Source organism: Geotrypetes seraphini, chromosome 15, assembly GCF_902459505.1.
Source record: "Geotrypetes seraphini chromosome 15, aGeoSer1.1, whole genome shotgun sequence".
Taxonomy (NCBI): Eukaryota; Metazoa; Chordata; class Amphibia; order Gymnophiona; family Dermophiidae; genus Geotrypetes; species Geotrypetes seraphini.
In genome coordinates, this window is record NC_047098.1 from 71968699 (window position 1) to 71979343 (window position 10645).

Consider the following 10645-nt stretch of genomic DNA (forward strand, 5'->3'; position numbering starts at 1 on the left):
CTGTGTATATCATTTTCGGTAAATACAGATGCAAAAATGTGTTCAGTTTGTCAGCGATTGCTGGCCTACATTTCAAATAGATGTGGCCGCTGAACATCGCGTCAAGGGAATCTTACTGCCATGATCAGTTTAGTGGCCGCAGCAGGGAATCTGACCCCCATGATGTCGACTGGCAGGAGGAATGTCCACTCCCTCCTTCCAGAACCCCCAAAGCCATCCACCCCTGAAAGTCTGTGGCAGGGGGTTTCAGCAGAGGGGGTGGGCAACCCTCCTGCCGGTGATCTTCAGAGGGTGGTGGCAGGATGAATTAGGCCCTTCTGCCATGGACATTCAAGGGGGTGCTTTGGGGGTTCCGGCAGGAGGAAGTGGGCATCCTGCTGGGGGGATGTCTCAGAGGGGTGGTGCCAGGAGGGAGTGGGCATCCCTCCTGCTGGGAGATGTCTTAGGCAGGAGGAATTGGGCATTTCTACTATGGATATTCAGGGGTGAGGAGCTTCTGGGGTTCTGGCAGGAGGGAGTGGGCATCCCTCCTACCGGTCGACTTCGCAGGAGTTTTGGGTTTCCTGCCTCAGCCATTGGCTGATCACAGCAGGGAGATTCCCTTGCTGCGATCAGCTCAACTCTCTAACTGGCACCTGTGACATGGATGCCAGTTAGGGAATCAGGGTGGTCCATCAGGACAGACGCGATACTATATAGGACGCCGGTGTGCTTTGACGTCAGAAAGAAGGCTTTTGGGTCAGCCATGTGCAGCCCGTATCCCTGAAGGTCAGAAGGAGCAGCCAAGCTGGACAGCCCTGAAGGAGGTAACTTGGATCCCCCACTGACCCAAAAGGTTTCCCTCCAACATCAGCTTTGACATTTGAGGGAAGCCTTCTGGGTTGGCTTGGACGAAGGGGGGATTGCAGGAAGGAGGGCATGGGATCCCCTGTGGCGGCAACAGCCATTAAGGAGGAAGGGGAACGGGAGACCTGTGCAGTGCTGCGTTCTCCCCAGTGGCTTAGGGATACGTGTACCACATGTTGAGAAACTCTGGACTAGGCCATTTGGTTTTTATCTGCCATCTGTGTTTCTATACAAAAGAGGCAGTGCATGCAAATCTTTCTCATGCATATTCATTGTGGATATCATGAAAAATTGATGGGACTAGGTGTGCCCAAGGACTGGGTTAAGAAGCACTTATCTAGAGGACTTGCTAGAAATACAGTTGGTGGCCCTCTTCAGTTCACGGCGGCCACCAACCTACAAAGAAGAAACTCTGAATGAATAAAGGAATATACAGGTATGTAATTTGTAACTGCCAGCACTCTCCTGGCAGTGAGAGCCTTAACACTTTTCATATTTTCTTCCTGTCTTCCTCTTTCCATCCACTTCTGAAACTGAAGAGCCTAATTATCTCTATCTCTTTTTTTAAAATGAGGTCTATCTTTAATCCAGTAACTAATGCAAAATCCATTTTTATATAATAGGCACTTCAGACAAATTTGAGCTGTGAGACTAGCCTCAGAAATTCCCAAGAAGGGAACTAGATGACAGATTTCTCTTGACCGATGACGACTGTTTTCTTTCCCCACCTTTCAGTCCTACTTCTCTTTGCGTTTCCCCCCCCCCCCCCCCCCCCAATTCCTGTGTGAGAGAAAAACCAGTCCTCCTATGGATTTTACTGCAGAGTATTTTTCTTTTCCAATAACGATGAACCAACTTTTATAAATCTGAGACAGCAGTCTGTGGAAAGTAACTGCGCCTGGTTTCTCCTGGAAAGCAGGTAGGTGATAAAAGAGAAAGATGCAGTTTAGAAGACTGCAACATTTAGAAAAGCTTTGGGGAAATTGGAACACTGAACATTTTCAATATGTTCTAATTCTTAGAAAACCAGGTGCACTATATCAATTGGCATGTGTAGTCTCAGATGAAGGCTTTCTTTATTGTATACCTGAGTTGACAAAATGATGATTGTGCCCATCTGCACACAGTGGCCTCAGCAATAGGGCTAGCATAGCGAGGGTTACCACCATATGGCTCCAGAAAAAAAAGAGGACAGATTGAAATATCTGGGTTTTACTTCCATTGAAAGCAATGGAAGCAAAACCCAATATCTCAATCCATTCTCCTTTTCTGCAGCCATATGTTAACCCTAGGCATAGCTACCCCTGCACACTCTGCATTTCTGCACCTACTTATAGTGAGTTATATAGGGTATAGGTGAAAGGATCCTTTATATTATGAAAGCTGATTGATTTCCCATCTTGCACTTCCATTGATACTATGATTACACCCCAACCTTCAAGACACACTGTGGCTTTAGAAATCTTCTTAATACTACTACTATTAATTAATTGTGAATTACAATTAATGAATACATCATAAACAGGGCCACACACAAAGCACACTGTCAATAACTCTTCGTGCATGCTGTATCATTTTTAGAGCAAACAACCCCTGTGGGGACAACTGGAGTAAGTGAGTCAAGGGGACCGAGAGGGACATGGGCAGTTATGGCTGCTCTCTCTAGACTGGTTACTTTCCATCCTTTCAGTTAGAGATGGGGGTAGAGAAATGACATCCTGGATAGTAGCAGCTACAATCTTTCAGCCCTCCTCAGCAAGCTGCAAACCAGGAAGGTGTAAAGAGACCAGGCAAACAAAAGGCAACATTATTCCAACAGGAGCCTCCATGCATTGTGGATGAATAGCGTATTGAAAAACAAAGCACGAGGGATAAGATTATTTTTCAGTCCTGTGTAACTGAGTCGTTTATCTGTTTGGTCTTGGGCACTCTGCAAACAGAAATCTGCTGATTTCCTGTTTTCACTGACTTTACACTATCAGCCCTTGTGCTAGATTTGCAAATGCATTTCCCTGTACAGTACATTGATTTTTGGCAAATGTTTGCTGTAATGCATCAACAGTGCATTTTTGTAAGTGATATTGCTGAAGGACAATATTGTCCAAGAGACGTAGTAAATTCCCCCAGACTGTAAACTGGGTTCCTTTTTCCCATATGCAGCACTTTTGCACTTGCTCACATTCAAGTTGCATTGGCTTCCAGTAAAAGCTAGAATAGGGTTTAAGGTTTTTTGTTTAAAATGTATTATGGAGAATCGCCATGTTTTTCGGTGGTTGAGAAGTATAATTTAAGGACAAAATCCCTATTCCGGTTTTTAGATGTGACAGGAAAAAAATATCAACACAACTAAAAGAACCTAATGTTTCCATAGTGAAGCAATGAGTCAACGCAAAAGAAACAGTGGAGAAAGATGTTCCTGGTGCAGGCTTTATTCAGTCTATATATAAAATAAAAGGACAATCCACATGTGTACAAGATGAAAGGGACCCAACATGCCTTCTTTGGAGGTCCTATGAATATAAATTAAAACATAAAAGACTAAGCTTAATGTACAAAAAATGTGAAAAATAAGTGTGAAAGAGTTTTTTGTGAATGAATAGTATCATATGAGTATGGCTATAGTAAATGGTGCTGCGGTGATGCGCATGAGTACTGAACCAGAATGGGAGGACGTATTTCATCCCGACTTTCATGAGAACGGAGCAGCATCAATACTAGAGTAGGGTTTGGATATACATATGACTTATATCTCCGCATATCTTCATGTGTTTTCTAAGATACTTCTAGGCATCTTTCATCACAGATATTTTAATTAATTGTTTTATTTTTAATGTTTCATGATTATTTTTTAAATGTAAATTTTTAATAAAACCATTATTTTTTTATTTTATTTGTTCTATTACATCCACATTTGTTTACTTTGATATATTGCCAATATTAGGTATGTATGATCTCTTCTCTCCTTCCACCTTTAAGACACTGCTCCGTTCTCATTAAAGTCGGCATGAAATACATCCTCTCATTCTGGTTTGGTACTCATGAATATCACCATAGCACAAATGATCATATTCACATGATACTATTTATTCACTACTAAGGGCGTAGCAGGGTGCCCAACACAATCGTGATCTGGTCAAGTGCAAAGGCAACGAGAGTCGATCATGGAGAGACCGTGCAACATAAAAACACTACTGCCCGGGATCTCTCACCGCCACAACCCATCAGCTCCATTCAATCATTCCCCACCTCCGCCGCAACTCCAGGCAAGGAAGGGTCAGGCGCGTGCAACGATTGCACGCCATCAGCCCACAAGCCTTCCCCCGACATCAATTCTGCTTGGCTGGCCTGGACTCTCCGATGTCAGAATTGACAGGGGGGGAAGGTTATGGGCCAGTGGCGTGCAATCGCTGCACGCGCCTGGCCTTTCCTTGCCTAGAGTTGCGGTGGCAGGGGATGATTGAATGGATCTTTCGGGTGGCAGCAGGGGGGCAGGCAGGTTTCAGCGCGGGTCGGCTTTGGGGGGGAGGAAAGGGCTGGGACAAAGGCTGGAAGGCAGTGAATGGGAGGGTCGCATGAACTTGGGACACAGAAGGAAGGGAGGGGGCATGAATGTGAGAGAAGGGAGGGAGGAAGGGACATAGGAGGGAGGGAATAGAAAGGGATAATTGTTGGGCCTGAGTGTGTGAGTGAGAGGGAAAGAGATGGTGCTCATGGGGAAAGGAGGAAAATTGGGCACAGAGAGAGAGAGAGTGAGGTAGAGATGAATAGGGAATAGAAAGATGAGAGGGAGAAATGTTGGATATGGTGGTATAAAGAGAACAGAGGGATAGATTGAAGGGGATGCAAGGGGGAGGAATGTTGGGCATAGTGATGGAGGGAAAGATATGGCATTGTGCTGGAGAGGGGTGTTAGAAAAAATGGGCATGGGGCTGGTGGGCAGTGGTGAAAGATACTGCACATGATCTGAGGGATGAGAAAGAAAGAAAAGTTGGACTCCTGGAGGGACAGAGAGAGATATTGGGGAATGGAACGAGGTCTGGAGGAGAGGAAGCATGCAGGTGGCAGAAAGAAATAAATATTGGCAGCACAGTCAGAAGGAAGTGCAGCCAGAGATTCATGAAATCACCAGACAACAAAGGTAGGAAAAATGATTTTATTTTCAATTTAGTGATCAAAATGTGTCAGTTTTGAGAATTTATATCTGCTGTCTATATTTTGCACTATATTTGTCTATTTTTTTTATAGTTGTTACTAAGGTGACATTGCAAATTTTAAAGTCATTTGCCTTGATCTCTTTAAAAAAACATCCGACTATAAATGATAATTAACATTTTCTCTGCATACAATGTGCTTTGTGTTTGTTTGTTTTAATATCTTTATTCCTTTTTACATTATGCAAACAAGTGTACAATAAATCAAGTCATACTATACATTCTTCACTTGAAACTCTACAATCATTTTATACCATAAACTTCCTCCCATCCCTCCCTTTCCAAATATTACCCATCACAATGTCATAAAACCCACCCATCCCCCCTCCCACCCTACACATACTAAATGGGGATAAATACAATTATTTATTATAGTAATCAATTAATGGTCCCCACACATCTTTAAATTTCTTATAATAACCTCTCTTAATCGCCAATGTTTTTTCCATTTCATACACATGACACACCGAACTCCACCAAAAACAGTAATTCAATCCTCTATAGTCTTTCCAGTTGTGTGTTATTTGTTGGATGGCAACTCCTGTTAAAATCATTAACAATTTATTATTATTTGATGAAATTTGACTTTTGGCCCTCATAGACATTCCAAACAAAACTGTGTCATATGACAGGGCCACATGATTCTCTAGCATACAATTTATTTGACCCCAGATCAATTTCCAAAAATTATTAATAAGAGGACAATAAAATAATAAATGATCTAGAGTTCCAGCCTCAAGATGACAATGCCAATTTTTGTAAGCGAACAGGGGTCCAGAGTGCTCTATGCAACAGGAAAAACCATGTTTGCCTCATAGACGCAGACATTGTACATCTTATCCTCCAAGACCAAATACGTGGCCATTGAGATGCATTAATTTGATGCTTAATCTCAATGCTCCAAATATCTCTAAGTACAGTCCTTGGTTTTTTATTTAAATAGCCAGATAATGTTTTGTACCACTGCGCGGCCTGGTGACCCATAAAATCTGCCTGGAAGCATAAGAATTCTAGAGTAAAATGAGTATTTAAAGACTTCCATTCAGGGAACCCTGCCTGAATGGCCTGCTTCAACTGCAACCATTTATAACTTTGTTTTTTATCAAGACCAAATTTATGTTGCAATTGTGAAAACTCCAGCAGTTTACCATCAGTAATAACATCATTTAAAGTACGTATTCCTGCCTCAATCCAATCCTTCCAGACAATCATAAAACCGCCTATTTGTATCTTGGAGTTCAGCCATATGTTTTGACAAGTAGATTTTTGAATAGAAATAGGAGTTAAGTTGTTAACATATTTTAACGTTGTCCATGTGTCCATTAATATCCTATTACTTTTCCTTATTCTAGGCATTTTAATACTAAGCAGATGACGAAGCCTAATAGGAGACATGAGCTGCCACTCCAACCATAACTAATCTGGAAGCTTCTCCATGAGTTCTGGGAGGACCCAATACATACTTTGGCGCAAGATATAGGATTGATGAAACCTATAAAAATTTGGAAAATTTACCCCTCCCTCCTCAATTGGTTTTTGTAAAATCACTAGAGCAATTCTTATAGCTTTACCCAGCCAAATAAATTTACTAAGAATATTATTTAATTTTTTATAAAAAGACCCCTGAAAAAAAACTGGTATCATTCCCATTCGATAACAAACCACAGGCAATATCATCATTTTGACTGTTTGTACTCTTCCCCACCAAGATAAATGTAAAGGATTCCATTGCTCACATAACTCTGTTACTTTTTGCAATAAACTTTTTTCATTCATTATAATTGTCACATCAAGCGTGTTTTTTATCCATATACCTAAGTATTTTATTCCTCCTTCTTTCCATATAAAAGGGAATGAGTCAAATAATCCTTTTGTGCAATGCACATTCAAAGGAAGAACTTCTGATTTAGTCCAATTTATTTTATATCCTGAAAACTTTCCAAATCTTTCAATCAAAACCAATAAATTTGAATGGTTGTTTCAGGATTTCTCAAATGAAGTAATATATCATCCGCATATGCAGAAACTTTATATTCTTTATCCTTATGTAATATACCCTGTATTTCCCCTTCCTGTTGAATAGCTAATAATAAGGGTTCAAGCACTATATCAAAAAGTAAAGGAGATAGAGGACATCCCTGTCTAACTCCCCTTTGCAATTTGAAACAATCAGAAAAATTATTATTAATATATAATTAGCAACAGGAGAGCTATACAGAGTTTTAATCATTTGTATAAATCCCGAACCAATACCAAACCATTCCATGGCCTGATACATAAATGTCCATTCCACACGATCAAAAGCTTTCTCTGCATCTAGAGACACAGAAAAAGCCGGATCTCCAATTTCTTTTGTTAAATATAACATTTGCAATGCCAATCTGGTATTATTAGAAGAGTGTCTCTGAGCAACAAACCCTGTTTGAGGCATACCAACTATGTGAGGAAGAGCTTTTGCCAAACGTATAGCCAAAAGTTTGGCTAATAATTTACCATCTACATTTATCAAAGAAATAGGCCTGTAATTTGAAACCAACATGGGATCTTTATTTGGCTTCGGCAAAACAATAGTTAATGATTCTGCCATAGTGCCTGATATACCACCTTTCTTTAGTTGATTCTGATATAAATTTAATAAATGAGGTAAAAAAATATTTTGAAATGCTTTATAAAACTCTACTGTAAAACCATTACCACCTGGAGCGTTCCCCACTCTAAGAGACTTCAATGCTGTTTGTAATTCTTGTAAAGATATTGGATTTTCCAAACTTCTTTTTATATGATCAGGAATCTTCGGACCTTCAATATTATTTAAAAACTCTACACCATCTTTTTCTTTATTTAAATAAGACTCAGAAGAATACAGGTTTTTATAATAATTTAAAAACTGTTTTAAAATAGGACCAATCTGATAATGAATGTCACCTTTTTCATCTTTTATTGCATTCATTTTCATCTTTATTTTTTTCACTTTAAGATAATTAGCCAATAGTCTTCCCGCCTTATTTGAACTACCATAATACAAAGCTTGCTGACACATAATATTTTTTTAGCCAATTTAGAAGAAATCTCATTATATTTATATTTTGCTTTTAATAAAGTTTGTAACGTAGAATTCTCCCACTTATTAATCAATTTTGATTCTAAATCTTTTATTTCTTGTTCCAATTCAGTAAATTGCTTATTTAATTGTTTTTTAGAATAGGCTGAAAATGATATAATTTGCCCTCTCATTGTTGCCTTGAAAGCATCCCATATTATTTCTGAAGACACTTCCTCTGTAATATTTTTTTGAAAATATTCATCAATTTTTGATTGAAATTCTTCACAAAATTTTGGATATGCAAGCAATGCATTATTAAATCTCCAGACAGGCCTAACATTGTCTGGGTCATTAAAATTTAAAGAAATCCACACTCCTCCATGATCTGATAAAATTATTGGTTCTATAGAGGCTTGAGTAACATCTTGTATTAGCCCATCAGAAACAAAAATATAATCAATAACAGCGGTACCTGGAGTGACCCGCTTCTGTTAACACGATACCCCCTCCTCCCGTCCAACCTCTTCCCAATCCCAATAAGACCGAGACATCTTAAGTGGTAAAACCTGGCCGCAGCCCTGTTTATTGAATAATAACATATTCTTAATACAATTAACACAATTAAAGGTACATAATTTAACAGCCACAATTAAAACATTAACAAAAAAAAACCCTAACAATGGTATCACCATTGTTACCAGATCCCGAGCTACCACCAGAAGTAATTGGCCCCCGACCCCGCCATCCAAGCTAGGGTCTGAGGGGTGGCATGTCCCACACATGCCCCATTATCCAGGGTCAACCGACCCACCAGGCACGGCGCCCAGCCGGCCCACCGCTCATCCCTTGATGAGCCCCAGTAGCCAGTAGCTCGGGATACCGCGACCCGTACCAATACTACCCCCTAAACTAATGGGCGGGCGGGTGGGAAAGCAGTCTCGGAGGACCAAACCTTTTAGGTCCTCCGAGCACGCCTCCCTTTATCCCTTCCCACCCACAATCCCCCACGGCTGCGACGACCTGATAGGGGGAAGCCACGATCCCAAGGCAACGGACCGCCCCCCCCCCCCCTCCTAGCCCCAGCTAGCAAGCCCCGACGAGCGACTCAGCGGGCCACCCAGTCCCGCGTTAGGGTCGCCCGTCGAGACCAGCTCTCGGGCTTGCTTATAACAGCGGTACCTGGAGTGACCCGCTTCTGTTAACACGATACCCCCTCCTCCCGTCCAACCTCTTCCCAATCCCAATAAGACCGAGACATCTTAAGTGGTAAAACCTGGCCGCAGCCCTGTTTATTGAATAATAACATATTCTTAATACAATTAACACAATTAAAGGTACATAATTTAACAGCCACAATTAAAACATTAACAAAAAAAACCCCTAACAATGGTATCACCATTGTTACCAGATCCCGAGCTACCACCAGAAGTAATTGGCCCCCGACCCCGCCATCCAAGCTAGGGTCTGAGGGGTGGCATGTCCCACACATGCCCCATTATCCAGGGTCAACCGACCCACCAGGCACGGCGCCCAGCCGGCCCACCGCTCATCCCTTGATGAGCCCCAGTAGCCAGTAGCTCGGGATACCGCCACAGGCCTGTAACTAGTTACAGGCCTAACCCCACGAGGAACAGAGCTGCGGCTAGGAGACCCACACACACTCACAACCGGTGGCGAAGTCATCCAATAACAAATCCCAACCTATATCGGACAAATGAACCTGATCCCTATAAAACAATCCTGCACAAGACACATCTACCCAATCATGTCTCACCTGAATACCTCCCCGTGACTCCACCCATCAACCTATCTGTCTGTTAACCTTAATGAGCCCCCTGGTCCACCGCCGAGACTCCAGTCGGCTGGGTCGAGGAATGATAATGGACCAGATCAACTGAGCCTCGGGGAACCAACCCCGTACCAATCCCAAATCCCCAATCACCATGTCGATAAGACGTTTTCTACTCAGCGCATCAACATCATAGCCCCCCAGGTGAAGAATCAACAGATCCGGGCGGCGAGGACGCCGACGAAGAACATTCAGCAGAGGAAGCAACTGGTGCCATCGCATGCCTCTCTGTCCCCATCAGGAGACAAATACGCTGCGATGCCCGAGGCCCAAATGACGACCACCAGGTCGGACCACTGCACGCTCCCCGGCCCAGCGGATGAAGGAATGCCCGAAAATCCAGACAGACATGACCCGCTGCACGGCACCTGCAAGGCAAACCCCGGAATTCAGACACAGCCCTCCAACAACCGACAGTTAGTAAAATGGGAGCCATGCCAGGGCCCCCCCCCCAGCATACCCCACTAACCACCACCACCCTTGAATACGAGACCCCCCCATGCAACCCACTATTCCAATCCCCCTAACCTCGGATCCATATGATTCGCACTCGACAGGCGGATGTAAGCCCGATACGCATCAGACGACCACCTACCCAGCCGACGTATGGCTGCTTCCGGAACTCCCGCCGCGAACGCACTGGTAGCCGCCCCAATGCGAAATGAGTGAGTGCCGTAGCTAGCCGGGTTCTCACCG